This window comes from Macaca nemestrina, chromosome 15 (assembly GCF_043159975.1).
Source record: "Macaca nemestrina isolate mMacNem1 chromosome 15, mMacNem.hap1, whole genome shotgun sequence".
NCBI lineage: Eukaryota > Metazoa > Chordata > Mammalia > Primates > Cercopithecidae > Macaca > Macaca nemestrina.
In genome coordinates this window covers 90,041,994-90,068,110 of record NC_092139.1, presented here as the reverse complement: position 1 = coordinate 90,068,110, position 26,117 = coordinate 90,041,994, and the positions used below count along the sequence as shown (strand labels likewise).

Genomic DNA, 26,117 nt, shown 5'->3' with positions numbered 1-26,117 from the left:
TTCTAAAACTAGTTCTTGACCGGGCATGGTGGCTCATGCCTGTAATCCCAGTACTTTGGGAGGTCGAGGTGGGCAGATCACGAGGTCAAGAGATCGAGACCATCCTGGCCAACATGGTGGAAACTCTGCCTCTACTAAAAATACAAAAAATTAACTGGGCATGGTGGTGGGTGCCTGTAGTCCCAGCTACTTGGGAGGCTGAGGCAGGAGAATTGATTGAACCTAGGAGGCAGAGGTTGCAGTGAGCCAAGGTTGCGTCATTGTACTCCAGCCTGGAGACAGAGCGAAACTCCGTCTCAAAAAAGTTGGCCTTCTGGTGTCCAAAATGCTGTCATCTCTTCTTCCACAGTTTGTCTGTGTGGGTTTGTAGCTTTAAAAACTTTATTTCACTGTTTTTTTTTTAAGGATAATTGGAGGGGGGAAATAAAAATTTTTGGATCCCTCTTCTTTCACAGGAAGTGGTGAACCATTTTTCATTTACACAAACATTTAAAAACAATTTTTCTACCTTTTTGACAGCTACATTGCATCCCATAGTATAATACTCTTAAATTATTTAACCATCTACTATTGTTAGCCATTCAAATCATTTCTTATTTTATACTATTGTCAACTTCACTGAGGTGACCATCTGATACATATATCTTTGGGCTCATTCAGAATTATTCCTAGAGAATAGTGCTTTAAAATAAAGGTTTTATTATTATTTAGGTATGGCAGGGCCCACAGATCAGATGTCAGCCATTGAAAAAGCAATTTGGGACAGGTGTGGTGGCTCATGCCTGTAATCTCAGCACTTTGGGAGGCTGAGGTGGATGGATTACCTGAGGTCAGGAGTTCGAGACTAGCCTGACCAACATGGTGAAACCCCGTCTCTACTAAAAATACAAAAAAATTAGCTGGGCATGGTGGTGGGTGCCTGTAATCCCAGCTACTCAGGAGGCTGAGGAAGGAGAATCGCTTGAACCAGAGAGATGGAGGTTGCAGTGAGCCAAGATCATGCTATTGCACTCCAGCCTGGGAGACAAGAGTGAAACTCCATCTAAAAAAAGAAAAGAAAAGAGAAAAAGGAAAAGAAAAGAAAAGGAAAGAAAGAGAGAGAGAGAGAAAGAAAGAAAGAAAGAAAGAAAGAAAGAAAGAAAGAAAGAAAGAAAGAAAGGAAGGAAGGAAGGAAGGAAGGAAGGAAGGAAGGAAGGAAGGAAGGAAGGAAGGAAGGAAGGGAGAGAGAGAAAGGAAAGAAAGAAAGAGAGTAGTTTGTTACTCGCATATCCCAAGACAAGGGTGCACTCCATGCCATGGGAGCAGGAGGCTGCACAGAGAACGCTGGAGTCTGTCAGAAGGTGGTGGGGATGGGGGATGTTGCAAGAGGTGTTGCTGTGGTTTCCATGGGAAGGAAGAGGTGAGGCAGGGTGAGCAGGTTTAGGATTGGTTAGTTTGAACAATTTCAGTGGGCTCTGTGGCATTGGGGCTGTTCCATCTGGTACCTAGCCCCTGGGGTGATTAGGGTGTGAGGCTATTAGTCCAGAGTGGGAGAGCCCCATAAAGGAGGTGGTTGGGGATGTGGGCTCTGGATTGGTGAGTTTGTATATGAAAGGCACACTAAGAGATAAGTGGCTTATATCTCTAGGAATTGGCTAAACCTGGGAGGAGCAGTCCCTCCAGGAGCAGTAAAGCCCTGGATGTCAAAGTATCAGAATGGAGATCATAAAGAACACAGTTAATAAAAAATAGCTAGGGCAAAAGGGATGCTCCTTTGAAATGTTAGGATAGATTTTGCCAAATTGCCCCCAAGAAAGCTTGAACTAATTGATTTCTCACATCAGTGGTGAAAGTTCCTGTTTTTCTATATTCTTGCCATTAGGCACTACCACCAAAAGAGTAGTGGTAAAAATCCTTGCAAATTCAATAGGTGCCATTTCGGTATCTGGTTTGAATTTGCGTGTCTTGGTGTGCATGCTGTTGATCTGTCAAAATGGTATTTTGTGGATGTGAAGACCCCTTGGAGCTTGGTTGGTGGGATGGAGAGGACTGTGGGCTGTACCCACCCTGATGTGCTCCTGGCCTCCATAGAAGGACAGCTATGTGTGAAGTTTCAGAAGGGCTACAACTTCCCCACCCCAGCTGCAACCCAGCCCATGAAGGATTCTAGAGATTTCGTCCCTTGCATGACCTTCTAAAGTGAGAACACAGGGCCAGCATCAGTAGCTCCTGGGATTTGGGCAGACCTTTGTGCAATCCAGCTTCTTGGAGAAGCTTACGTCATTTATGCTTGCTGTGTCCTGTGTAAGCCCCAAAGCCAAGCTTTCACAAGCATAGGACTTAGGCACCTTTGAAAAGGAGAAGTTTACCTTCTACCCTCCCGATGAGTGAGTAAGAGGTTCCCCTTGAGAATAACCACTGGTTCCTCCAGATGGCTTGGCTGCTTTTGCCAGGCTCTACTTTTGGGAACACCCTTCATCGTGTCATTCTCAGAATTAAGGCCTTTCAGCATCTCTCCATTGTCCAGGGATGAAGTCTGTTCTCCTTAGCTTGGCATTGAAGCTCTCTGTCCTCCATTCACCCTTCCAGTCCAACTGGCCTCCCCAAGAAGCCCCTGAATCTGCCTTGTACCAATGCTAATTTCTTCTCTGCCTCTCCAAATTTTGCCCATCTCTCAATACCCAGTACCATCAAGAGACATCACAGTTTTGGGTATTAACATATATGATCACCGACAGTTCTCAGGGCAAGAAAACACACAGAACTTGCCTCTCTATGGAGGCCACTCTATTCACCTGGATGTTGACAATGTAATCTATAGTTTGAATTTACAGAGCTCTTTCCAGATTATAATTCAATCTTAGCTTTTCTGAGTCTAAATTTTTACATTGCTTTCTGAATCATCTTTTTTCCCATTTTACTCTTAACAGGCTAAAGGAAGGCTTAATAGAGTAGTGCTAACGAATAGGATCTGGGTTTATAATCAAGCTTTTGTGATTTGAATCAAAGAAATACAAAAACTTAATGTTTATCAGAGTGTAGTGCACTTATTCCTGGAGTTATGCAAGATAATTTTAGATAGCATACAAACTATAAAGCACTTATATAATGGATGTGTATTTATTTTGCTGTGTATTAGGGAAAAGAAGCTTACTATCGAGTCCATGGTTTAATGCATATTACCTGTGGCAAGGATTGCTGGCAGTCCGTTAAAATCTGTCCCACCTGACTGTAAACTAGTTCAACCATTGTGGAAGACAGTGTGGCGATTCCTCAAGGATCTAGAACTAGAAATACCATTTGACCAAGCCATCCGATTACTGGGTATACACCCAAAGGATTATAAATCATGCTGCTATAAAGACACGTGCACACGTATGTTTATTGTGGCACTATTCACAATAGCAAAGACTTGGAACCAACCCAAATGTCCATCAATGATAGACTGGATTAATAAAATATGGCACATATACACCATGGAATACTATGCAGCCATAAAAAAGGATGAGTTCATGTCCTTCGTAGGGACATGGATGAAGCTGGAAACCATCATTCTCAGCAAACTATCTTAGGGACAAAAAAACCAAACACCGCATGTTCTCATTCATAGGTGGGAATTGAACAATGAGAACACTTGGACACAGGAAGGGGAACATCACACACCAGGGCCTGTTGTGGGGTGGGGGAAAGGGGGAGGGATAGCATTAAGAGATATACCTAATGTAAATGACAAGTTTTGGGTGCAGCACACCAACATGGCACATGGATACATATGTAACAAACCTGCACATTGTGCACATGTACCCTAGAACTTAGAGTATAATTATAAAAAAAAAAAGGAATTTTGAAGACAACAACAAAAAAATCTGTCCCACCTTCCTTTGTACACAGCCAGATTACATTTTTCAGCCTTGGTTGCGGTTAGATTGAGCATGTGAATAAGTTCTCGCCAATGTCCTCTGAGTGGGAGTGGAGAGTGCCACAGCCAGGCCTGGCCCATACAAATGCTTCATAGTCACACTTCTGCTCCTGCCTCTTCCAGGTGACGGGGGATTGACACCTATGGCAACTTCAGAAACCATGAGTTAAGGATGACAAAGCCACCATAGTCTAGATTAGGAGTGAGTAAACTACAGCCTAAGGGCCAGATCTGGCCCATTGTCTTTTTAAAAATAAAGTTTTATTGAAGCACAGCCATGCCTATTTGCATAGGTATTGTTGAAGGGCTACCTTCACTACCACAGCAGTTGCCACAGACAGCCCATGGCCTGCAAAGCCCGAAGTATGTACTATCTGACCATTTATAGGGAAAGTTTGCCGACACCCTAATTTAGATCTCTGAATGACCATATGGAGGACAGTCACCTTATTGACCTGAACAACATTCTAGTCCTTTACCTAAGCAGAAAATAAGCCATTGAAATTTAGGGCCTATTTGCTACCATAGTTTACCCTACTCTCACTAATAAGTCTTGCTTAGCAGTCTCAAGGTGATTGCCTGATGAATATACATGGCCCGATTTCCAGTTGTTTGAGCCAATGAGGCTGACTAGTTATGCCCACGGGAGTACAACTCTCTTCTCTACGACCCAGCGCCAGGCCAAAATTTCCACCAGATGCTCTGACCAGTCAGTCCCAGGACCTGATTGACCTCAGGGAGACTGACCCCCTAGGTATAACACAGCATCATGGGCCTGGGAAGGTATAAACATAATACAACTCCTGCCCGATGAACTGAATGTTAACAGGAAGATGTTCCCTGAAGCTCAAGGAAATGACTTTGGTGACAGTGACCCTTGCCAGAGCCAATGGCTTGTCACCTACCTGGTGGTCATGATGGTGATCACGGCTGTCCCTGCTTTCATGTAACTAACTTGCCTTCAGTGGTTCAGTTTTCCCATTAAGTGAGTTTCCTCGGAGATACAATTTTGTAAACTAGAAGTGTTTTTACTGTCATTTCTTTATGTACTTTTTATTTTTACCTTCATTTTAATTTTAAAAACTGCACTCATGTTTTCCTTGCATACCTCTAATTATTGCAAGTTATACAGGTTTTGCACTTAAGGAGATGGTATGAAGTCTCCTTTTTGAGTGAGCATGCTGAAGTAAAAAGAGTGACTTCATTTAAAGAAAACTGCTCATAGAAGTACAGATGATATGCTGATAAGGCAAAAAACCATGATATTAGTGTGAGAATAACTGAGGTTCCAGAAACACTGCATTTGCCTAGGCTGCAGTGGAGAATGTTATAGAATCCTGAATTCACAGAGTGCGGAGCCACAGTGAAGGGTACGTGAGAGAGCCCCTCCCCCAGAGCCACCCCCTGTCTTTCCACAAGGAATCCCCAAATGTCACCCACTAGATTCTCAGACTTCTGTCTCCCAGTTCAGTGTTCTCCGCCACAAAATCTGCACCTGATCAATCCCATGGTTCACAGACCAAGCTGAGTGAGGGGCCTAGTAGGACATGGGCTTGCTGTGACCCAATGCCTGCTTTAATATGTGCTTTCCATGTATCTGCTGAGTAAATTGATGGAGGTGGAGAGGTTTGGGGGAGTTCATTTGAAGCCCCCAGATATGCCCACTCTTCCAAGCCCTACCCAGCTGCTTAGAAGTTAAGGCCAGTTCCTAGGATTTTACTCTCCACGTCATGTAGTTCCACATGGGAAACCAGAGGGTATTCCCCAGAAAAAAGCAATAACCCCAAATAACTGCCATTTAAACAAGAGACATATTACGTACAGCTGAGGTGATGCAGGGGCGTTATACATATTAAACAAAAATGAGATCTATTGTGAGGTGTGGTATGCTCCAGCCTCACCCATCACAATCTGTAAGTCGTCATGAACCAGAAATGGGCTTCAGAGGCTGCAGCCAGACCCTGGCAAAACCTAGGAGTGGCCAAAAAATTCTCTGTCTGCAGAATTGGTGGGTGTCACACATGGGCATGTGTTTGATCTGTGGATCAGGAGAAGAACTAATCCTTATCTTTTATATTTTGGGAGCACAGCACCATAAAATCTTCATAGGCCAAAAGCCAGGGCTGTTTCCCGGATTGCAAAGGTCAGCTGGCTAGGGAAACAGGCAGGATGGTTAACAGGCATGTGCATGCGTGCATGTGTGTGTTGTGCTGGGTAAATGGGACTAGCCTTGTGGATGTGTGGTGGTATTGTGGTGGACCTCTACTGGACACTCTGCCGGATAACTGGAGTGGCACTTGTGCTTTAGTCCAATTGGCTATCCCTTTCTCCTTGGCAATTCATCAACTAGAGGAAGGAAAAATAAGACATCGTAAAGTGAGAGAAGCCCCTTATGGGTCTTTCGACTCTCATGTCTAATTAGACGCAATTGGAGTCCCACGGGGAGTGCCAGATCAGTTTAAAGCCCGAAATCAACTAGCTGCAGGATTTGAGTCAATATTTTGGTGGGTGACAATAAAAATGTAGATTGGATAAACTACATCTATTACAACCAACAGTGCTTTATTAACTACACTAGAGATGCTGTTAAAGGAATAGCTGAGCAATTAGGGGGCTACTAGCCAGATGGCTTAGGAAAATAGGATAGTCTTAGACATGATATTAGCAGAAAGAGGAGGAGTTTGCATCATGATTAAAACTCAATGTTGCACCTTCATCCCAAACCACACCGCCCCTAAGGGAAGTATAACAAAGGCATTGCAAGGTCTGACTGCTCTATCCAATGAGTTAGCCACCAACTCAGGGGTAAGTGATCCCTTTACAGGATGGCTAGAAAAGTAGTTCCGGAGGCTGAGGCAGGTGGATCACGAGGTCAGGAGTTCAAGACCAGCCTGGCCAACATGATGAAACCCCATCTCTACTAAAAATTTAAAAAAATTATCCAGCCATGGTGGCGCATGCCTGTAGTCCCAGCTACTCAGGAGACTGAGGCAGAAGAATCGCTTGAATCCAAAAAGGCGGAGGTTGCAGTGAGCCAAGATTGCGCCATTGCACTTTAGCTTGGGTGACAAGAGCAAAACTCTGTCTCAAAAACAAAACAAAACAAAACAAAACAAAACAAAACAACAACAACAACAAAAACACCATAATGCGATACTACTTCAAATCCATTAGAATAGTCATTATTTAAAAAACGGCAACAACAGAAAATAACAAAATAAAGATGTCGAGAAATTGCAACCCTTGTGCATTGCTGGTAGGAATGTAAAACGGTGTAGACACAGTGGAGAACATGACAATGCTTCAAAAAATTAAACATAGAATTACATATGATCTAGCAATTCTACCTCTGGCATATACCCCAAATAACTGAAAACAGGGACTTGAACAGATATTTCTACAACTGTGTTCATTGCAGCATTATAGCCAATAGCTAATTGTAGTCAATAGCCCATTTATTTGTTGCACAATAGCCAAAGGGTGGAAACAACACAAATGTCCATTAACGAATACACGGATAAACAAAATGTGATATATACATACAATAGAACATTATTCGGCCTTAAAAAAGAAGGAAATTCTAATGTATAGTACAGCATATAGGAACCCTGAGAACTTATGCTATATGAAATAAGCCAGACAAAAGGACAAATATTTGTATGATTTCATTTACATTGAGTAACCAAAGTCATTAAAGTAACTAAAAACTCAGTCGTAGAGACAGAAAGTAGAATAGTGGTTATTGGGGTCTGGGGGAAGGAGGGGTGGGAGTTATTTTTAATAGGTACTAAGTTTCCGTTTGGGATGATAGAAACATTCTGAAGATGTATAGTGGTGATGTTTTTATAACAACATGAATGTACTTAATGCCATTGAACTATACACTTACGATGGTTAAAATGGTAAATTTTTTATGAAGCATATTTAACCACAATTTTTAAAATTTAAAAAAGAGTATACCATTTTATTTATAAATATTTGTGAATTTTCTAGATTTCCTTTTGTTATTGATTTCTAATTTCATTCCCTTGTGGTTGAAGAAGATACTCTGCATGATTTCCATCCTTTTACATTTATTGGGATTTGTTTGGTGGCCTAACATATGGTTTCTTTTGGAGGATGTTGCGTGTGCACTTGAGAAAAATGTGGAATCTAGTATTACAGGGTGGAGTATTTGGCTGCATTTAAAATAGTTGATTTAAAGTCTATTACTTTAGGAGTTCTATTACTCCCTATAGCTAAAATGTTTGTTCTATTACTACGTATGGCTAAGATGCTGGGGAAGACATTTCTAGAAAGAAAAACTCCTGGGGGATGGCCCCCAGAAAATTATAGAGAGATGGGAATTTTCTATCTGGTCCTGAGGAAGGGGCAGGAATGGAAACAACAACTGATCAACATTCCCAGACTCTGAAAGGCAGGTGAATGGCGCAGGTCATCATGGTACAGTTCCAGCCAGGCACACCTGGGAACGCCCTCTCCATGAGGAAACAGAGGCAGAGGAGGCAGCCAGTCAATAGACAACATAGATCCCCTTGGCCACCAGACTCGCTGGGCTGTGGTCCTGAAGCAGGGTGCTCAGAGACTCACCTCTATGATATCGAGCTGTGATCAGCTCATGGACCACAAAGAACACATCTCCAAGCAAGTCCATAAGACTGTCTCGGATTTCAGTCAGGGAGTGCTTGTCATGGAAGCATTCACTAGCCACAAGGTGCAAATACTGGGGCGGGACGTGCTGTGAAAAAGTCGTAGTCGTAAGCGATGCAGATCAACCACAACGGCCAATACGATAAACACTCACCTGTGCAGGTATGATTCTGAATTTAACCCACACAGCAACCCTATGATGCAAATATCAAAACTAGCCCCATTTCACAGATTAAGAAACTGAGGCTTAGAGAGGTGAAGTGTTTGGGCCCAACTGGAAGAACCATGATTCTTTTGCAAGTCTCATGCTCCTGACCACAGGCCTCTCTCTCGTGTCGCAGAATGAGTCACTCATGCGCAGAACTGGCTGCATCATCTGTGGGGCTCAGTGCAAAGTAAAAACATAGGCTCCTTGTTCAAAAATCATTAAGAATTTGCATCCAAGTCTCATGCTCCTGACCACAGGCCTCTCTCTCATGTCGCAGAATGAGTCATTCATGCGCAGAACTGGCTGCATCATCTGTGGGGCTCAGTGCAAAGTAAAAACATAGGCTCCTTGTTCAAAAATCATTAAGAATTTCAAGATGGTGACAGCGGAGCATTAAACCAAATGTAGGACCCTTCTGAGCAACAAGATCCTCTGTGACTACACAGGCAGAACATCCATGAAACCACTCCTGCTCTGGTACCAGCGCTGCTTCCAGCCCTTAGCTATTATCTTATCTAAGCTAGTTAGTCTCTTGGAGCCTCAGTTTCCTCATCTGTAGGGATGTGGAGGATTATACAAGATGTGAAGAGAAAAGCATGCAGCTTGGCCCAGAGCAGCTCTTCGGTCCTGTCGGTTCAGCCAGGCCCCATTGCTGAGTGCCTTAATAGGACATTTGATGCTTCTCTGACCTGGCACCAGCCTGCCTCCCAGGCTTCTCCCTCTCAACTTTTCCCAAGCACAAATGGCAAAGAGAGCATGGTAAATTCTATGAAGATTCAGGGATCTGGTGCTCTGGGAAATGCTGGAAAGGCATTGTAGCTCAAACCCCTACCACTAAGGCAGCAGCACAGCCCTTGATAGGTTTCTTTGGAATTTGGAGGCGAGGCAGTGTACATCACATTGGGGAATGCTGCTCAGACTCGTTTATCGGGTCCTCAGGAGACTGGTGGTTTTTAATCAGGCCAGAGCAAGGGAGGCCTCTGCAGCAGGTCCAGTCTATGGCGTAAGGGCCTGGCCTCTTTGGCCATATAACCAGCAGACCCCATGGTGCTGGAGGTGTACAAGGTAGGTATAGATGCTGTGTGGAGTCTCAGGGGAGCCCTCATAGGACAGTCAGAGTGCAAAGTCCTAGGGTTCTGGAGCAAGGCTATGCCTTCTGTATCAGAGAACTACTTACTGTTTGAAATGCAGCCCCTAGCATGCTACCGCGCCTAGGATAGACACATGCCCTTCCGTTCCTCTTGCACTTTCCTGTGCAACCTACTTTCCACTCTACTTGAAATATCCTTCTGCTCAGTTGTTCCCCTCCCCTAAGGCTCAGATCAATGAGCATCTTCTCCATGAGGCCATCTCCAATCCACCTGAGAATTCCACTGTATGACTTACATCATCAATATCTCTCAAACCTTAGCTCCAGTTCATCATCAGACAGCTGCAACTCATCAAACATCCCTCCACCAAGGGGGCCTGAGGGATCTCTGCCTGTAGTGTTTCTTTCTGTTTTCTTTTTCTTTTTTTCTTTTTTTTTTGAGATAGTCTCTTGCTCTCTTGCCCAGGCTGGAGTACAGTGGTGAGATCCTGCAGCCTCAAACTCCCAGGCTCAACAGTCCCTCTGCCTTGGCCTCCCAAGTAGCTGGCATCACAAACGCACACCATCGCGCCTGGCTAATTATTTATTTTTTGTAGAGACAAGGTCTCCCTATCTTGCCCAGGCTGGTCTTGAACTCCTGGATTCCAGCAATCCTCCTGCCTTGGTCTCCCAAAGTGTTGGGATTACAGATGTGAGCCACTGTGCCCAGTTTCAGAGGGCTTTTTCTAAAAATAGAAATAAAAGAATGTCCTTCTTCTTTCTGTTCTCAGTCTTTAGGATGAAGTTCATGCTCATTACACAGCTTACAACAGCTGAAAGCATTCTCTCCTACTGCAGCCAACCCTCAGCTGATCTCTTCACACTCCTCTGCTCCCAGTTGGTACTCTTGTTTTTTCCCAGTTTCTCCACCCACCCCTTCCATCACCAGACGAGCTCCATTAATCTTCCAAACCCTTCTCTCCAAGGGAGCCACCTGTCCCCTTCTGTAGTTACCACAGGGCCTTAGACATTCCTCTGCTTCGTGTGTGCTGTATTGAAGTGTCCTGTCATCTCTGTCCACGCCACATTGCACCCCAGTGCCCAGGGAAATGTGGGGGAATGTGGACTCTCACTAAACCTGTGTTCCATGGACAAATGAACAAAATGAACATTGGCACTGAGTCCACACTGAATACATGTTTATGGAAAAGAGGTAGATGGAAAAAGGAGAAAAGAAAGGAAGGAAAGCAATCCATCTCTATATCCAAGTGTCTCGAGTAAGACCAGATACTGCTAAGTTTGTGCAGTGAATGAATGAATTAGTGATAGAACAATAAATGAGTGAATGACTGGTCTTGCCAGAACCTGGCCCAATGCCTGGCTGGTGTGTAGTGAATACAGGTCCCCAGTCCCATGTGTGTTTCAGCATTCAGAGCTTTTCAGACTGTAGGTAGACAATGCACACCTACGTTGCATGTTATCACACAAGCTCGGGGTGGGGGCAACATCCCGACACCCACATTAATGCATCCACAGAGAAACATCTGAATACTGGGATAAATAAAATGAATGAATATGTGGGAACAAAAATGACTGATAGCCACAGATCAGTCAAGGCCCCGTTTGGCTGCTGGGTGGGTTACAAAAAGCCTCTGGGTTTTTGGAGCTCTTCCAGATTGGGGATTGTGTATTGGGATTGTGGGTCTATTGATATAGGTTGGACCTGTGTGCTCCACCAAATCTCATGTTGAATTGTAATCCTTAATGTTGGAGGTGGGGCCTGGTAGGAGGTGATTGGATCATAGGGGCAGTTTCTCATGAATGGTTAGCACCATCCCTTTGGTACTGTTCTCGTCATAAGAGTTCTCACGAGATTTGGTTGTTTAAAAGTGTGTGGCACCTCCTCCGTCTCTCTCTTCCTCCTGCTCTGGCCATGTAAGATGTGCCTTCTTCCCCTTCACCTTCCACCATGATTGTAAGTTCCCTGAGGCCTCCCCAGAAGCTGAGCAGATGCCAGCATCATGCTTCCTGTACAGCCTGCAGCACTATGAGCCAATTAAGCCTCTTTTCTTTATAAATTACCCAGTCTCCAGTGTTTCTTAATAGCAGTGCAGGAGTGGATTAATACACCTATGCTTAGTAAAGGTCTGTTGAATGACTGAGTGCCCTTGGCTGCTCCCGCTGAGTGTTACCCAGGGCTGTCTGTTAAGTGCATGTGTCTCTAGAGTACTGCAGCCTCCCAAGCTACTCACCAGGATGCTTTGTATCAGACGGAGGCAAGGGATTGTTGGAGCCACTGAGGATCTAAGGAGCCTCCTTCTGTGGACAGAAGCAGTGCCCTCCATAAGCCATCTGGTCATCAGAAGGTAAACCTATCTCCCGGAGGGCCTGGGCACCCGACTTTCACAGGGGAAGCTGGGAAGGGCAGGAGCCCTTGAGCCCAGGCAGCCACGTGTGGAAGTGGCCTCAGTGTGCTGGTCAGATAGTTAATTTCTTCTTCTCACTTTTGATAAAAGGCAGCTGTTCCCTGTCATTCCATCTGCAGCCTTGTGGGGCCCGAGTGGCCACCCCGCTATGGGCTAAGTTGTGGTCCCCTTAAAATTCACACATTCAACCTTAACCCCCTGCACTTCAGAATGTGACTATTTGGAGATAGGACTTTTAAAGGGGTGATTATGTTAAAAGGCGGCGTTAGAGTGGGCCCTAATCCAATCTGGCTGATGTCCTTATGAGAAAGGAAAGCTTAGACAAACAAACCAATATTAGCACCTTGATCTTGGACTTCTAGCCTCCAGAAATGTGAGAACATGAATGTCTGTCCTTTAAGCCTCCCAGTCTATGGTATTTAATTATGGCAGCCCTGACTGCCTAAGGGGCCCCAACTTAGCTTTGACACCAAGTTCAAAGAGAAGCCAGAAAATTTCAAAACTGGCGTTTGTTGTTCTCCTTCTAAAGACCTTTGTGGGTGGGGCCTCTGAGAAGCCACAGTGGGAGGTCAGGCAGTGGCGGTGAGGCTGGTGGCTGAAAGTACAGGCTCCCTTTGCTGCCCTCACCAGCTGAGAACTTGGCAAGGGACTCAACTTTTCCTGCCTCAGGCTCCTCATCTGTAAGATGGAGTTTGCAACAAGTACCTTCTCCCAGGGTGGTGATGAGAACTGAGAGAATTGATATTTGTAAAGCTCTTATAATGGTACTTGGTATGTAGTAAGCGCTTCATGTGATTATTTGTTAAATTACCATTTTCTGGCAAAATTACAGCTTTAAAACGTGAGGCAGCAGAAATACTATCCACCTGACAAATGAATTTTCTTGGTATGTTTTCTGCTGAAAATCTTGGGGTAATGAATCACTATGGCCAATACTTAAATGAATACTAGGACCATACCTATCTCCTGGAATCTCAGGGGACCCTCAGAGTCATTCAAGTTACCCACAAGCATATTTTAACTACTAAAAACTTTCTCTGTACATTAAGGAGCTGGGATTTGTTTCTGGGGAATTTCCTGTGATTTCTAACAGCTAGCAATGGGTTTAACTGCAAATTCACATGGAATTTCAGCACCCACACAGGCTTTTGAGCTCTACAAATTCTGTCACTTGAATAACTCCCATTTCTAACATTTACTGAGGACTGACTGTATGCCAGGCTGTTTGATGTATACCTGTGAGGCAGGTGCTAAAATTAACCTTATTTCACAGATGAAGGAATGGAGGCTCAGAGAGGGTAGGCAACTTCCCTAATGTCACACAGCAGGTAAGCAGAGAGCTCGGCATTTAAAGGCAGAGGCCAGGCTGGGCACAGGCTCATGCCTGTAATCTCAGCACTTTGGGAGGCCAAGGTGGGTGGATCACTTGAGGGCAGGAGTTCAAAACCAGCCTGGCCAACATGGTGAAACCCTGTCTCTGCTAAAAATACAAAAAAAATTAGCTCGGCATGCTGGCAGGCACCTGTAATCCCAGCTACTCTAGAGGCTGAGCAGGAGAATTGCTTGAACCGGTGAGGTGGAGGTTTCAGTGAGCCGAGATTGTGCCACTGCACTCCAGCCTGGGCAACAGAGTGAGACTCTTACTGAAAAGTAAAATAAAATAAAATAAAATAAAAGACAGAGCCTAAATGCATAAAAATTATATACCAGTGTCTCCTTATTAGCTGGGAGATGTTGGAAAGCCACTTTAGCTGCTCTGAGCCTCAGTTTCTTTAAAATAGGGATAATCATGCCTGTTTTCAAGTTGTTGCTTGGATGGCCTGTGCTTGGCACTGGAAGGCATAGGGGAACTGGCTATAGTAGTTACAGTGGTGGTTGTCATCACTAGCACCTGCCTTCTTCTTTCTAATACACACCCAGAAATCACTGAAAGTACTTACTTAAGCCATGACCTGTGATTCAGTGGCCTCATCTGCAACATGAGGACAAAAATCGCTAGTCCCACTTCAAAACATTGCCCTGGAGGTCAAATTAATGATAGAACATGCTTTCATAAGCCAATGAACTCGGGATTCTGGTTCTACACAGCCATCAGCTAGCTTTGTAATTTGACAAACCTCTTTATTTCATAAACCCACTTCCTCCAGCTTAAAATGAGGAGGTCAGTCTGTCTACATGAGCTTCAACAGTATTAGGAATTTGAAGCCTCCACTCTTCTGAGGACAGATGAAAAGTTTATTTCCAATGAAGAGAGTCTTCCTAAACCATGGAATAAAAAAATAATGGGTCTTTCCCGGCACCCAGGCCTCAACTCAACAATCTCTCCCCAGAGGAGCCTTTCCTAACCACCTGTTGTCTCCCTAAAGATATCTTCTCTCCCCACTTGTGCCCTTCATAGCATTTATTACTCTCCGAAATCATCTTCTCAACCTCGTGTCTCATCTGTCTCTCCCCACTAAAGTGTATGCTCCCAGAAAGCTGGTACCATGCTCGCTGCCAACTGCTCAGTTTTTATAAGCTTGTAATAAATACTCAGTACATACATGTTGAATAAATAAAATGATTCAACAATTTTGCAACTTATACAACCTTAGCATTCTTGGATGTCAAGATGCCAGAACCAAGGCTGGACATGACATGTTTAAAGGACTGAAGTTTTTCAAACCTATCTGAATGTCAACTCTGAAGTAGCAACTGCATTTTTTGGAAACAATCATTTGTAATATTTTTTGAACAAAGACCAAATGGACCCATCCCCTCTTTCCTTTTTATGTAGTTGTTTCTTCCACCCTAAACCTCATCACATGAGGAGTAAGGCAGACACTTGCTGTGACTCACTTACCCTTTTTCAGAGAGAGGAAAGGTGATCACTGTGTGCTTGGCTGGTGGGCTCCAGCACTTACAACAGCTGATGTCATCTGTGGAAATGCCCAGCTGTTGAAGCCAAGAGCTGCATCAGTTTGAGGGAGTGGCAGCATGGACAGTTGGAATTCTTACCATAGGCAGCGGGAAGCCACACTCGTGGCTATTGACTCCGATGATGGAAGGAATTGCTTTAAATGCTTTCTGAGACAATAGATCTAGAGGCTCATTAGGAAAGAAAGCACCATCAACCACTTGAGGGAAAACCTTTTTCTGTAATAAGGAAGAAAAAAAAATCAGCAGCTATTTCTGTTCACAAAATCTGCTGTCCCAAATCCTGGCCAAGCAAAGCCGACCCAGTCTAGCACTGGCTTAAATGCGCTAAAAAAGTAAAAGCAAACACTATGGGCCCAGCTCAATATATCATTTCCTGGCAGCTCTGCCATGTACTTTGGCAAGGGGGCTAAACTTGTCTGTGCCTTATTTTCTTATCTGCTAAATGGGAATAATAACATCTACCTAAGAAAAACAGTGGCCTGTGATATGGTTTGGCTGTGTCCCCACCCAAATCTCAAATTATAGCTCCCATAATTCCCACATATTGTGGGAGGGACCCGGTGGGAGGTAATTGAATCATGGGGGCAGGTCTTTCTCATGCTATTTGCATGATAGTGAATAAATCTCACGAGATCTGATGGTTTTTATAAAGGGCAGCTCCTCTGCACAAGATTTTTTTTTTGCCCACTGCCATGTAAGATGTGCCTTTGCTCTTCCTTCACCCTCCACCATGATGTGAGGCCTCCCTAGTCATGTGGAACTGTGAGTTTATTAAACCTCTTTCCTTTATAAATTACCCAGTCTCAGGTATGTCTTTATTAGCAGCATGAGAAGAGACTAATACAGCCTAGCACAGAGATTCTCAAAGTGTGGTTCCTAGACCAGCAGCATCAGCATCATCTGGGAACTTGTTAGAAATGCACATTCTCAGGCCCACTTCAGGTCCTCAATAAGAAACTCTGTGGTTGGAGTGTAGCCCAGGAACCTTCTTGTAGCCAGTCCTCCAGGTGATCCCAATGCATGTTCAAGTTTGTGAACCACTGGCCAAATGCAAAGGGAAAAATGGTGGTAGATGGAGTGGCCAGGACTGTAGAGGTTGGTGTTAACACCTTCCTCAGATGTCTCCCTGAGACACAGTGCCTTGGACGTGTCTGGATATTTTTTGGGTCTTAGAAAGCAACACTCAGCTCTAATCACGGTTTCTTTAGGTTTCTGTTTTGGGATTTGGGTAGAAAGGAGCACATGAAAGAGTTCCACACAACATCAGGTCCAGGACTTATTATCCATTTCACTGAGTCTCTAGCATGGCTCAGAGTGGACATTGAGTACACATCGCATAACTAGCAAATGTTGAAATCTGAAAGATAATGATCTTGTTCATTCAAAGACTCATCAAAGGCTCTCAAGATTGGAAGGGACATAAAAGATCACCCGGTCCAGTTAACTTTCACTGATTGAAAGTTTGTCAGCCTGGGTCAGCTAGATTTTGCTTAAATACCTGGAAAGGTGAGCATCTCACCACCTTCTAAAGAAGCCCAGTCCTTTTCCAGACAACTGAGGTCTTGAAAAGTTTTTAGTTACACAAAACTAAAATGACTTCCTAATAGAACTTCCAGTTTCTGATCGACTTCAGCTTCTGGAAGCATGCGTAACAAGTGTGGTCCCTCTCTCCAGTGAGATGCCTTCAGGGACTTGGAGACAAACCTTGTACTTTGCTGAATCTTCTCCAGGCTAAGTTGCACCCCTGCCCCAACAATTTTCTTAAATTACCTACAAGGGTTCTATACCCCTACTTACTTTTTTTACAGCTGTTACCAAGTATCCCCAATCCTCCTCTTTTCCATGTTCCAAATCCAAACAAATAACAGAGCAGTAGGATTTGTTCACCTCCTCATTCAAAGGGCAACACTGCCCCCAAAACTGCCCCCTCCGTCCTCATCTAGCTGAGGGTCAGCAGCTCCTTGGAGGATTTTGTCCTCAGGCACCTCAGCAGGACCTCAGAGTCTGAGGCATTGTTCCCACAGAAATGTGCAACCACCTGCAGCTATTTTCAGAGAAGGACCAGGTCAGAGCATGATATTGAAAGCATCTAGGAAAATGAAAGCTGGAAAATGCCCTCCAATCAGCCACAGGTTGGTCCTCCACATGAGTCCATCCTGCTACCCCTGCCTAGCCCCATGCCCCTATAACGGAAGGTGCACATGGCACACAGGTTGCCACTGCATCACACTCACTCTCTTGCCTGGCTCTCCTTGTCATCTTTAGCAAACACCACATCTGGGGATGGGTGTTTGTTGGTCTGTGGCCATGGAATGGAATCAGGATTCCTGGTCACAAAGAGATCAGTCCTGTGAGCTTGGCTGCATTGGTACTTGGTCCCTGCGGAGTCTAGAAGCTCAACCTTGAGGTGCTAAATGAAGACAGAAACACCAAGAGCGAGGAGCAGCTTTGCAAGCTCCTTCCTTGTCAGTAGAGGCAGGGCTCCAGATCAGATTCTCAGCTGGTCAGCCCTGCCCAAGCCCAGGTCCACTCACAGCCTGGAATGTCCTACCTGTCTTTTTTCCTGCCTCTATACCAATCCTTCTCATTCTTTAAAGCCCAAGTCCTTCCCTCCACAGTGTCCTTTCAGGGCATTGCAGCCCCCAGAAACTCCTTTCCCATCCAATCTCCTATAAGCTCAATGTTCCCCACCTTCCATGCCTGGCCCATTGCTGAACACCTGCTTTCCTTGTCACTGAACCTTCCATATTTGTAGAACTCGTGGGGGCTCCACCTCCCCCAGCCTCCATCATTCCCTCTCAGGTGACTCTCCATGTGGTTTGCCTCTTGGAGTCTCTACAGGGGACCCCTGTTGACCCTAAGCTGGCCTCCTGTGGGCCGGGAACCTGGCCATCCCTCTGATTCCTGGTTCTTCCTCCAGATGGGCTGTCTCTTAGCTGAGAGCAGTGCCTACACCCAGGCCACTCCCCAGCCACGGCCTCGCTGACCCAGGCCACAGCGGCTGCCACACCCTGGTCAGGGGCAGTCACGACCTTGGACAGGAGCTGGGACCCCTCCCCCAGAGCCCACTGCCCACTGACAAGTGGGACAACTTGGGGCCAGGCCGGGGCTGCCCGAAGGCTACTATGCTTGAGAAGGCCCCAAGACAGGAGCCCTGCCCCTTGGGAGGGGTAGCAAACAGCCCCGGGACAGTGCCGGGGTGTCTGGGATGATTCGTCACCATGTGAAATGTGGGATAGACACCCTTGACTCAGCAAGGGAACGTCTGACTTCCCGGCCAGCCCCTGTCCTAGGCCCCCATGGGAACTTCGGATCCAAGTGGGGAGGGGGCTCCCCCAGTACTGCCCCTTCCCTGACAGAACTTCCTGCCCTGCTGGATGCCCCGGCTGCAGCTCCTGAGAACCACTTGGCCTGCTCTGGGCACTGCGTCTGCAGGGGCGTGGTGCTATCTGGTGGTGAAACTGGGAACTGCACCACAGCTCCAGCCCGTACCTGCACACAAGTCCAGGAGACTGAGGGGCGGGCATGGAGGGATTCTGGGCCCTGCCACTCTGCTCCTCACCTGCCCCGCCCCCTGTCTCTCGCTCAACCCAGGAGCCTGGTACTGGGACACAGAGACAGGCCCCAGGAGCTCACAGCCCAGCACTGTTTACTGCTCCAATGGGCAGCCTAGTCCCCAGCAGGTGCTGGGCAGGCACAGGGCAGCGATGGGGACGGGCAAGGAGTCCTGGCTCTTGGCCCCAGCAAGGACCTGAGAGATGACCTGGGCACCGACCATCAGGCACTCTGCCACACTGTCCCCCCAGGCTCGGCTGTCCGACTAGAAGGGGCAGGTGGGCAATGAGTGCCAAGAAGGTGGACTGGCCACGCCGGGGGGGCTCCTCAGGGACAGGGTGTCTCTGGGCCTGGACAGGGGTGGGCATGTTCAGTTCAGCCCCGGTGACCCTGGAGTCAGGGGCCTGGCAGCCCCAGCATAGCCACCTCCTGGGGCCTTGGAGCCCTGGACACCCCAGCTGATAGTCATTTACTGGGGTTGCATTGTCCATGAGAGAATTTTTCCTTGACATTCTTAAATTTCTCTGATTCTTAAATAAAAAATGTGAGAATCCGTGTCCAGAGACTCACTCAGGAGGGAGACAAATGGCCTGCCATCGCCCGCACCCTGGGAGCGGCTTGGCCATACTGGGAACAGGGCAGACAAAGGGTGAGCCCTTACCTCTCTGAGCCTCGCCTCTGACATGGGGAAGCCCCAGGGACAGGGCGGTCGTGGGCCCAGCATCCCCAGCACTCTGCCCTTCTCCTACACCCTGTTCCCAGGACCCAGCCCCCATCTGTCCTTTGTCCCCTCAGGGGTGCCTCACAGGGCGGGAAGGCAGAGGAAGCTGCCCGGCACTCAGGGCATGTGTCCACTCGCCACCCTGGCCCTGGACAGGGCGGGGCGCTCTGCAGGCCACCGCATCCCTCACATAGCCCCCGGTAGACCCGTCCTCTTGGCTGTGAGTCTAGGGGAACCTGGGAGGCCCAAGACCACTCTTGGAACCCCACGGGCCCTGACTGAAGGCCACCACGCACCTCTTCCCCTCCTGAGGCAAAGGAGTGCTCACACCTCAGGCCACAGCCCAGGCCCTGGGAGGACATGAAGGATAGTGCCCACGCCAGGGCCCATGGCCATTTCTCCCAGGTTTTCTGGGACCCCCAACCCTCCACGTAGGGCAGCTCTGAGGGCTGGAGAGGGAGCAGACCCTGCCAGGCAGCCTGGGTGGGTGTGGGCCAGGAGCCCATGTTAAGGGACACAGAGATGGGGTCCTCTGAGGGCTGTGGCCGGCCCAGTGACCCCGAGTTCCATCCACTCAGGGCCTGTTTCTTGGCTTTTGAGATATGCTTGGGAGCAGCCAAGCACAGGCGAGGTGGCTCACATCTGTAATCCTAGCATTTTGAGAGGCTGAGGCAGGCAGATCACTTGAGCCAGGAGTTCAAGACCAGCCTGGGCAACATGGCGAGACCCAGTCTCTATAAAAATAAAATAATAAAGAATTAGCTGAGCATGGTGGCACATACCTGTGGTCCCCAATACACAGGAGGCTGAGGTGGGAGGATTCTTCAAGCCCAGGTGGAGGTTCAATATGCTGTGACTGCACCACTGCACTCCAGCCTGGGCAACAGAGTGAGATCCTGTCTTAAAACATAAAAATAGAAAATAAATAAAATGAGCTTAGGGCATGGAACATCAAGGCTGCAGTGTGGACAGCAGAACAGCCCCTTCTGGCCCCTGCCCTGGGCTGCAGCCTCGCTCCAGCAGGAAGGACTCAGGTCTCCATGCTGGGCGTCCCAGCCTCTCCTCCTCTTTGCCCTCCCAACCCATTCCTGGGCAGCAGAGGAGGGGTAAGGGCACAGGGCAGCCCCTCTGAACCAGGCTCCCCAAGGCCATCTGGACACCATGGCAACATGGGCAGGAAGTGGCTTCCATGGCAACTGACGTCCAGGGAGGTGCCAGCCTGGCAACGGGGCCACGGCTTTCCCAGCAAGCCATGCTGGCCACACGTTCTGTCCTTGACACCGGGAGTTCCGGCTTCCAGCCAGTGCCCCCGCCGCAGCCACGCCCTGTCCTGCACGACATCCCAGAGCCTGGACCTGAGGCAAACCCCCATGCCCACCGCAATCCAAGACACTGCTTGGCAGGGCACTTGGCCTTTGTTAAGCTAGCATATCTGATCCCTGGGGATCCAGGGCCCTGTCTCTCCAAGAGTCCCCCACCTTCTCAGGCTCAGGGCGATTGGCAAGGACTACAGGGAGGGGTGAGGGGGGCTGGAGGAGGAGGGGCTTTAGGGCTGACTGACAGAGCAGCAGCATCCATCTCCTGCACAGGTGGGGAGAGGGGCTGGGGCATCAGGGAGCTTGGGGTTTCCAGGCCAAGGAGGGTAGTGTGCCCAGGGTCAAGGGTGACGGGAGGACACTGGGCCATTCAGTGTGTCCTGGGTGCCTCCTTGGGGCCACTGGGGAATCTCATCCAGGCCTGGGCACCTATGGTGGGATCTAAGGACCCTACCTTGCTATTCGCCCAGGAAGCCAGTGTTGTCTTCCTTATTACAGGAGCCACCCGTCTCCGTGAAGATCTCTCCCTCTTCATCATCCTGGCCCCTGTGGGGCACCTGGCAGGCTGGGGACACACAGAAGAGGTGCAGCCCCACCCCACTCACTCAGGGACACAGAGAGGAGGAGGCAGTCCCCTCCCCTGCTGCTCAGGGCCTCCTCCACCCCACCCCAAGGCCATCTTGCCTCAGGGCTCCTCCAAGAGGCCTTCCTTAGCCCCTATCCCAAGTTGTCCCATGGGGTCTCTGAGTTCAGCACATCCTGAGACCCATGACATTCCAGCAAGGAAACAGGGCAGAGGCCAGGGGAGGGTTCTGAAGGCTACCGCTGCCCTCTGGCAGCTAAACAGACAGCCTCCAGCAGCCAGGACCAGGTGTCCAGCCACCTCTGCTGGGGAGGCCCCACGTGGCACCGAGAACAGGAGAGAGGTCATCTGCAGACAAACTATTTCGAGACACTTCTTGAGGTGGTGAGCGGAGGCTGACGTAGCAGGACAGCCTGGCAGGAAGAAGGCAAGTGGCTGGCAAGCAGTGGCCTCGTCACTGGTATGAAGTGACCATACCAGTGCTGCGAACAAGCATGGCAGGACAGCAGTGGGAGCTGGTACTGTCCCCACTCTAGACTGCAGCCCTGCAGCCAGAGATGAGTGGGAGCCGGTACTGTCCCCACTCCAGATTGCAGCCCTGCAGCCTGAGACACCGCCTGGAGGCAGGAGGCCTCCCTTCCAAGACCTGGCTGTCCAGCTTCCTCATGTTAAAGAGAGGAGTGCCTGGCAGCTCTGCCTGCCTCCCCTATTAACAGGGATAGAAAAGAAAGAAAAGCCAGACATTTGAGCACTGAGTCTCATGGGAAGTTCCAAGACTAAACAAAAAAGAACAAGAGAGAAAATGCAGAAAGCAAAAGATTCGTCTTCCCCCAAACCCACTTTATCCCTAAGAGCAGAACAGAATTCTCTGGAACAAGAAGAGGGGAGCTTGGGGAATGATGTCTTGGAAATGAAAAACAGGACTGCTAAAATCCAAAACCAGTCTGTAATTTTTATTTATTTATTTTAAACAGAGTCTGGCTCTGTCGCCAGGCTGGAGTGCAGTGGCATAATCTCGGTTCACTACAACCTCCCCCTCCTGGGTTCAAGCCATTCTCCTGCCTCAGCCTCCTGAGTAGCTGGGATTACAGGTGCACACCACCACATCCAGCTAACTTTTGTATTTTTACTAGAGATGGGGTTTCACCATGTTGGTCAGGCTGGTCTGGAACTCCTGACCTCAAGTGATCTGCCTGCCTTGGCCTCCCAAAGTGCTGGGATTACAGGTGTGAGCCACTATGTCTGGCCCCAAAACCAACTTTTTAAAAAGCAGAGAGAGAGTGTGTGTTTGTATTCAAGGAAGTCTATCTACAAGCAAAGGTAGAAAGGACTCACAGGATCAATTCAAAGGGCCCAACATCTGACTGACAGGAGTTCCAGAATGAGCAAGAAATGTTGTCAAAGAAATGCCAGGTCTCAAGGCAGAACGTGCTCACCAAGCGCCCAGCACGGTGAGGAAGGAAACACCTGCAGTTGGTGTGACTCCCAGAGGCGCAGGGATCAGAGGGGACCCTGCAGGCTTCTGGGGAGAAGGCTGGCAGCCTGGCCAGATCTCACCACTGAGGACCACGACCGGCCTTCCAGTCCTGTGGGAAAATGCCCTCAGCCCTGATTCTCTCCCCAGCCCGATGTCCAGCAGGCATGAGGTCAGGATAAGATGCTTCTAGGCCTGTGAGGCCTCTCTCTCTCTCTTTTTTTTTTTTTTTATTGAGACAGAGTCTTACTCTGTTGCCCAGGCTGAAGTCCAGTGGTGCAATCGCAGCTCATGGCAACCTCTGCCTCCTGGGTTCATGCCATTCTCCTGCCTCAGCTTCCTGAGTAGCTGGGACTATAGGTGCCCGCCACCACGCCCAGATAATGTTTTGTATTTTTAGTAGAGACAGGATACTGGGGGAATCAGCCCCTGGTATTTCAACATAGGTTCTTTTCTATTTTCCCTAAGTGTTGGCCATTCTGATAAATAAAGAGAAAGAGTACAAAGAGAGAAATTTTACAGCTGGGCCTCCGGTGGTCATCACATATTGGTAGGACCGTGATGGTGACCTGAGCTGCAAAACCATCAAGTTTTTATTAGGGATTTCAAAAGTGGGGGGTGTATGAATAGAAAGTGGGTCACAAAGATCACATGCTTCCAAGGGCAATAAAAGATCACAAGGGCAGAGAGGCAGAGTAAGATCACAAGACCAGGGTGAAATTAGAATTACTGATGCAGGTCTATGTCCTGCTGGGCACGCATTGTCATTGATAAACATCTTAACAGGAAACAGGTTTCGAGAGCAGACAACCGGTCTGACTAGAATTCGCCCGGCTGGAATTTCCTAATCCTGGCAAGCCTGAGGGCGCTGCAGGAGACCAGGGCATATTTCATCCCTTATCTTCAACCACATAAGACAGACACTCCCAGAGCAGCCGTCAATAGACCTATCCCTGGGGATGCATTCCTTTCCCAGGGTTATTCCTGGCTGGGAAAAGAATTCAGTGATATTTCTCCTATTTGCTTTCTGCAATAAGAAAAATATGACTCTGTTCTGCCCGGCCCCACAGGCAGTCAGACCTTACGGTTATCTCCCTTTTTCCCTGAAAATCGCTGTTATCCTGTTCCTTTTCAGGGTGCCCAGATTTCATATTGTTCAAACACATGTTTTACAAATAATTTGTACGGATAACACAATCATCACAGGGTCCTGAGGCGACATACATCCTCAGCTTACGAAGATGACAGGATTAAGAGATTAAAGTGGCCGGGCGCGGTGGCTCAAGCCTGTAATCCCAGCACTTTGGGAGGCCGAGATGTGCGGATCATGAGGTCAGGAGATCGAGACCATCCTGGCTAACACAGTGAAACCCCGTCTCTACTAAAAATACAAAAACTTAGCCGGGCGAGGTGGCAGGCGCCTGTAGTCCCAGCTACTCGGGAGGCTGAGGTAGGAGAATGGCGTGAACCCGGGAGGTGGAGCTTGCAGTGAGCTGAGATCCAGCCACTGCACTCCAGCCTGGGTGACAGAGTGAGACTCCGTCTCAAAAAAAAAAAAAAAAAAAAGAGAGATTAAAGTAAAGACAGCCATAGGAAATTATGAGTATTGACTGGGGAAGTGATCAATGTCCGTGAAATCTTCCCAATTTATGTTCAGAGACTGCAGTAAATACAGGGATAAGAAATTATAAAAGTATTAATTTTGGGAATAAAAAATGTCCATGAAATCTTCACAATTTATGTTCTTCTGCCATGGCTTCAGCCGGTTCCTCCATTCTGAGTCCCTGACTTCCCACAACGACGGGGTTTCACCATGTTATCCAGGGTGGTCTCGATCTCCTGACCTCATGATCCGCCTGTCTTGGCCTCCCAAAGTGCTGGGATTACAGGCATGAGCCGCCACGCCTGGCAAGGCTCTCAGTGTTTCCTCCCACGTCACAGCCCACTCCAAAACTCAGTGGCAAAACAACTATGACAGCCTGGGACTCAGCGTACATGGCCAGCCACTTGGCTGCCGTCTGGGCTGGTTCTCTGGGGGTCTTGGCTTGTCCACCCATCTTCAGGCAGCTGGGGACCGGCTGGGACAACAGAAGCCTCTCCTGCCCCATGGCCTCTCATCCTGCAGCCCAGCCCAGGCCTCCTGCATGGAAGACAGTCCCCATAGCCAAGCAAGAAAGGTCCAGGCCCAGCGCACAAGTGTTGTGCCAACCTCTGCCCACAGCAGCTTAGGAGCAGCCCACTGGCCAAGTGCATCCGAGGTTGGCCCAGAGCCCAGCGGTGGAGACTGGGACCCGCCTCTTGATGTAGGAGTTGAAGTTACCTTGCAGTGGGGCCAGGACACTGGGAGAGGAGGGAACGGCTCTGTTCCTACCACATGAGGACTTCTCCAAGCCAGCTTTCTGAGGGTTAACTGAGGGTTGAGGGGTTCAAGGAGGAGGACATGGGCACTGGGACTAAGGGGCAGTGAGAGGCAGTGGGGCAGATGGTGTGAGGAGCACCAGGGAGCAGGAGGGAATGGGCCTGGGGCATGAATCTGACCCCATTGTTGGATGAGTGCTCTTCAGCTGCCCAAATCCAGTCCCACTGGTAACAGCGTGGCCTTCGGCAAGTGACTAAAGGGCTTCCTGCCTCAGCTTCCCCACCCGTAAACAGAGGGTAACAATGGCATGTACTGGATCTGGCATAAAGTAAATGTTCAATACATAGCTAGAAAAGAATGTTTTAAAACCTCAGAGATACATCAGGTGAAAAGAAAAGCTGGGCTGCAGGATGACCTCTTCAGTGGGAACGAGGGGCAGGGGATGGCAGCCCACCTCCAGGAGGAGCTTAAGAGGAGGCTCCTGGCTGCAGGGACAGGAGACAGAGGTGGGAAAGGCTTGGAAGCCATTTTTATTGTTTGATATTTTTTGAATCCACACTGTGTGTGCATTATCTGTTTTACATCTTAAGAAAAATAACAGGGCTGGGCACAGTGGCTCACGTCTGTAATCCCAACACTTTCAGACACTGAGGCAAGAGATCGCTTGAGGCCAGGAGTTTGAGACCAGCCTGGACAACACAGTGAGACTGCCATCTCTGCAAAAAATTTAAAAATTAGCCGGGCATGGTTGCACACACCTGTAGTCCTAGCTACTTGGGAGGCTGAGGTGGGAGGATTGCCTGAGCCCAGGAGTTGGAGGCTGCAATGAGACATCATTGTGTCACTGCACTCCAGCCTGGGTGACAGAGCAAGGCCCCTTCCCATAAAAAGAAAGAAAGAAAGAAAACTCACATGGTGGGTCAGAGGCAGTGCGGTCAT

At 48.0% G+C, this 26,117-nt stretch overlaps 1 long non-coding RNA gene across 4 annotated transcripts; it reads right to left on the bottom strand.

The window, feature by feature from the left end:
- Positions 1-1,158: 1,158 nt before the first annotated feature.
- Positions 1,159-24,255, bottom strand: LOC105498483 (uncharacterized). Of its 4 annotated transcripts, none has more exons than XR_011613939.1 (6): positions 21,217-24,254; positions 20,229-20,346; positions 15,094-17,580; positions 14,192-14,270; positions 12,078-12,144; positions 1,160-10,571 (listed from the first exon to the last, which is right to left on the bottom strand). It is a non-coding gene; the product is annotated as an uncharacterized lncRNA (long non-coding RNA). The 4 variants fall into 4 exon arrangements; XR_003021898.2 differs by having other exon boundaries at positions 1,162-10,571; positions 14,192-15,386; positions 17,405-17,580; positions 21,217-24,253; XR_011613938.1 differs by having other exon boundaries at positions 1,159-10,571; positions 14,192-17,580; positions 21,217-24,255.
- Positions 24,256-26,117: the final 1,862 nt, after the last annotated feature.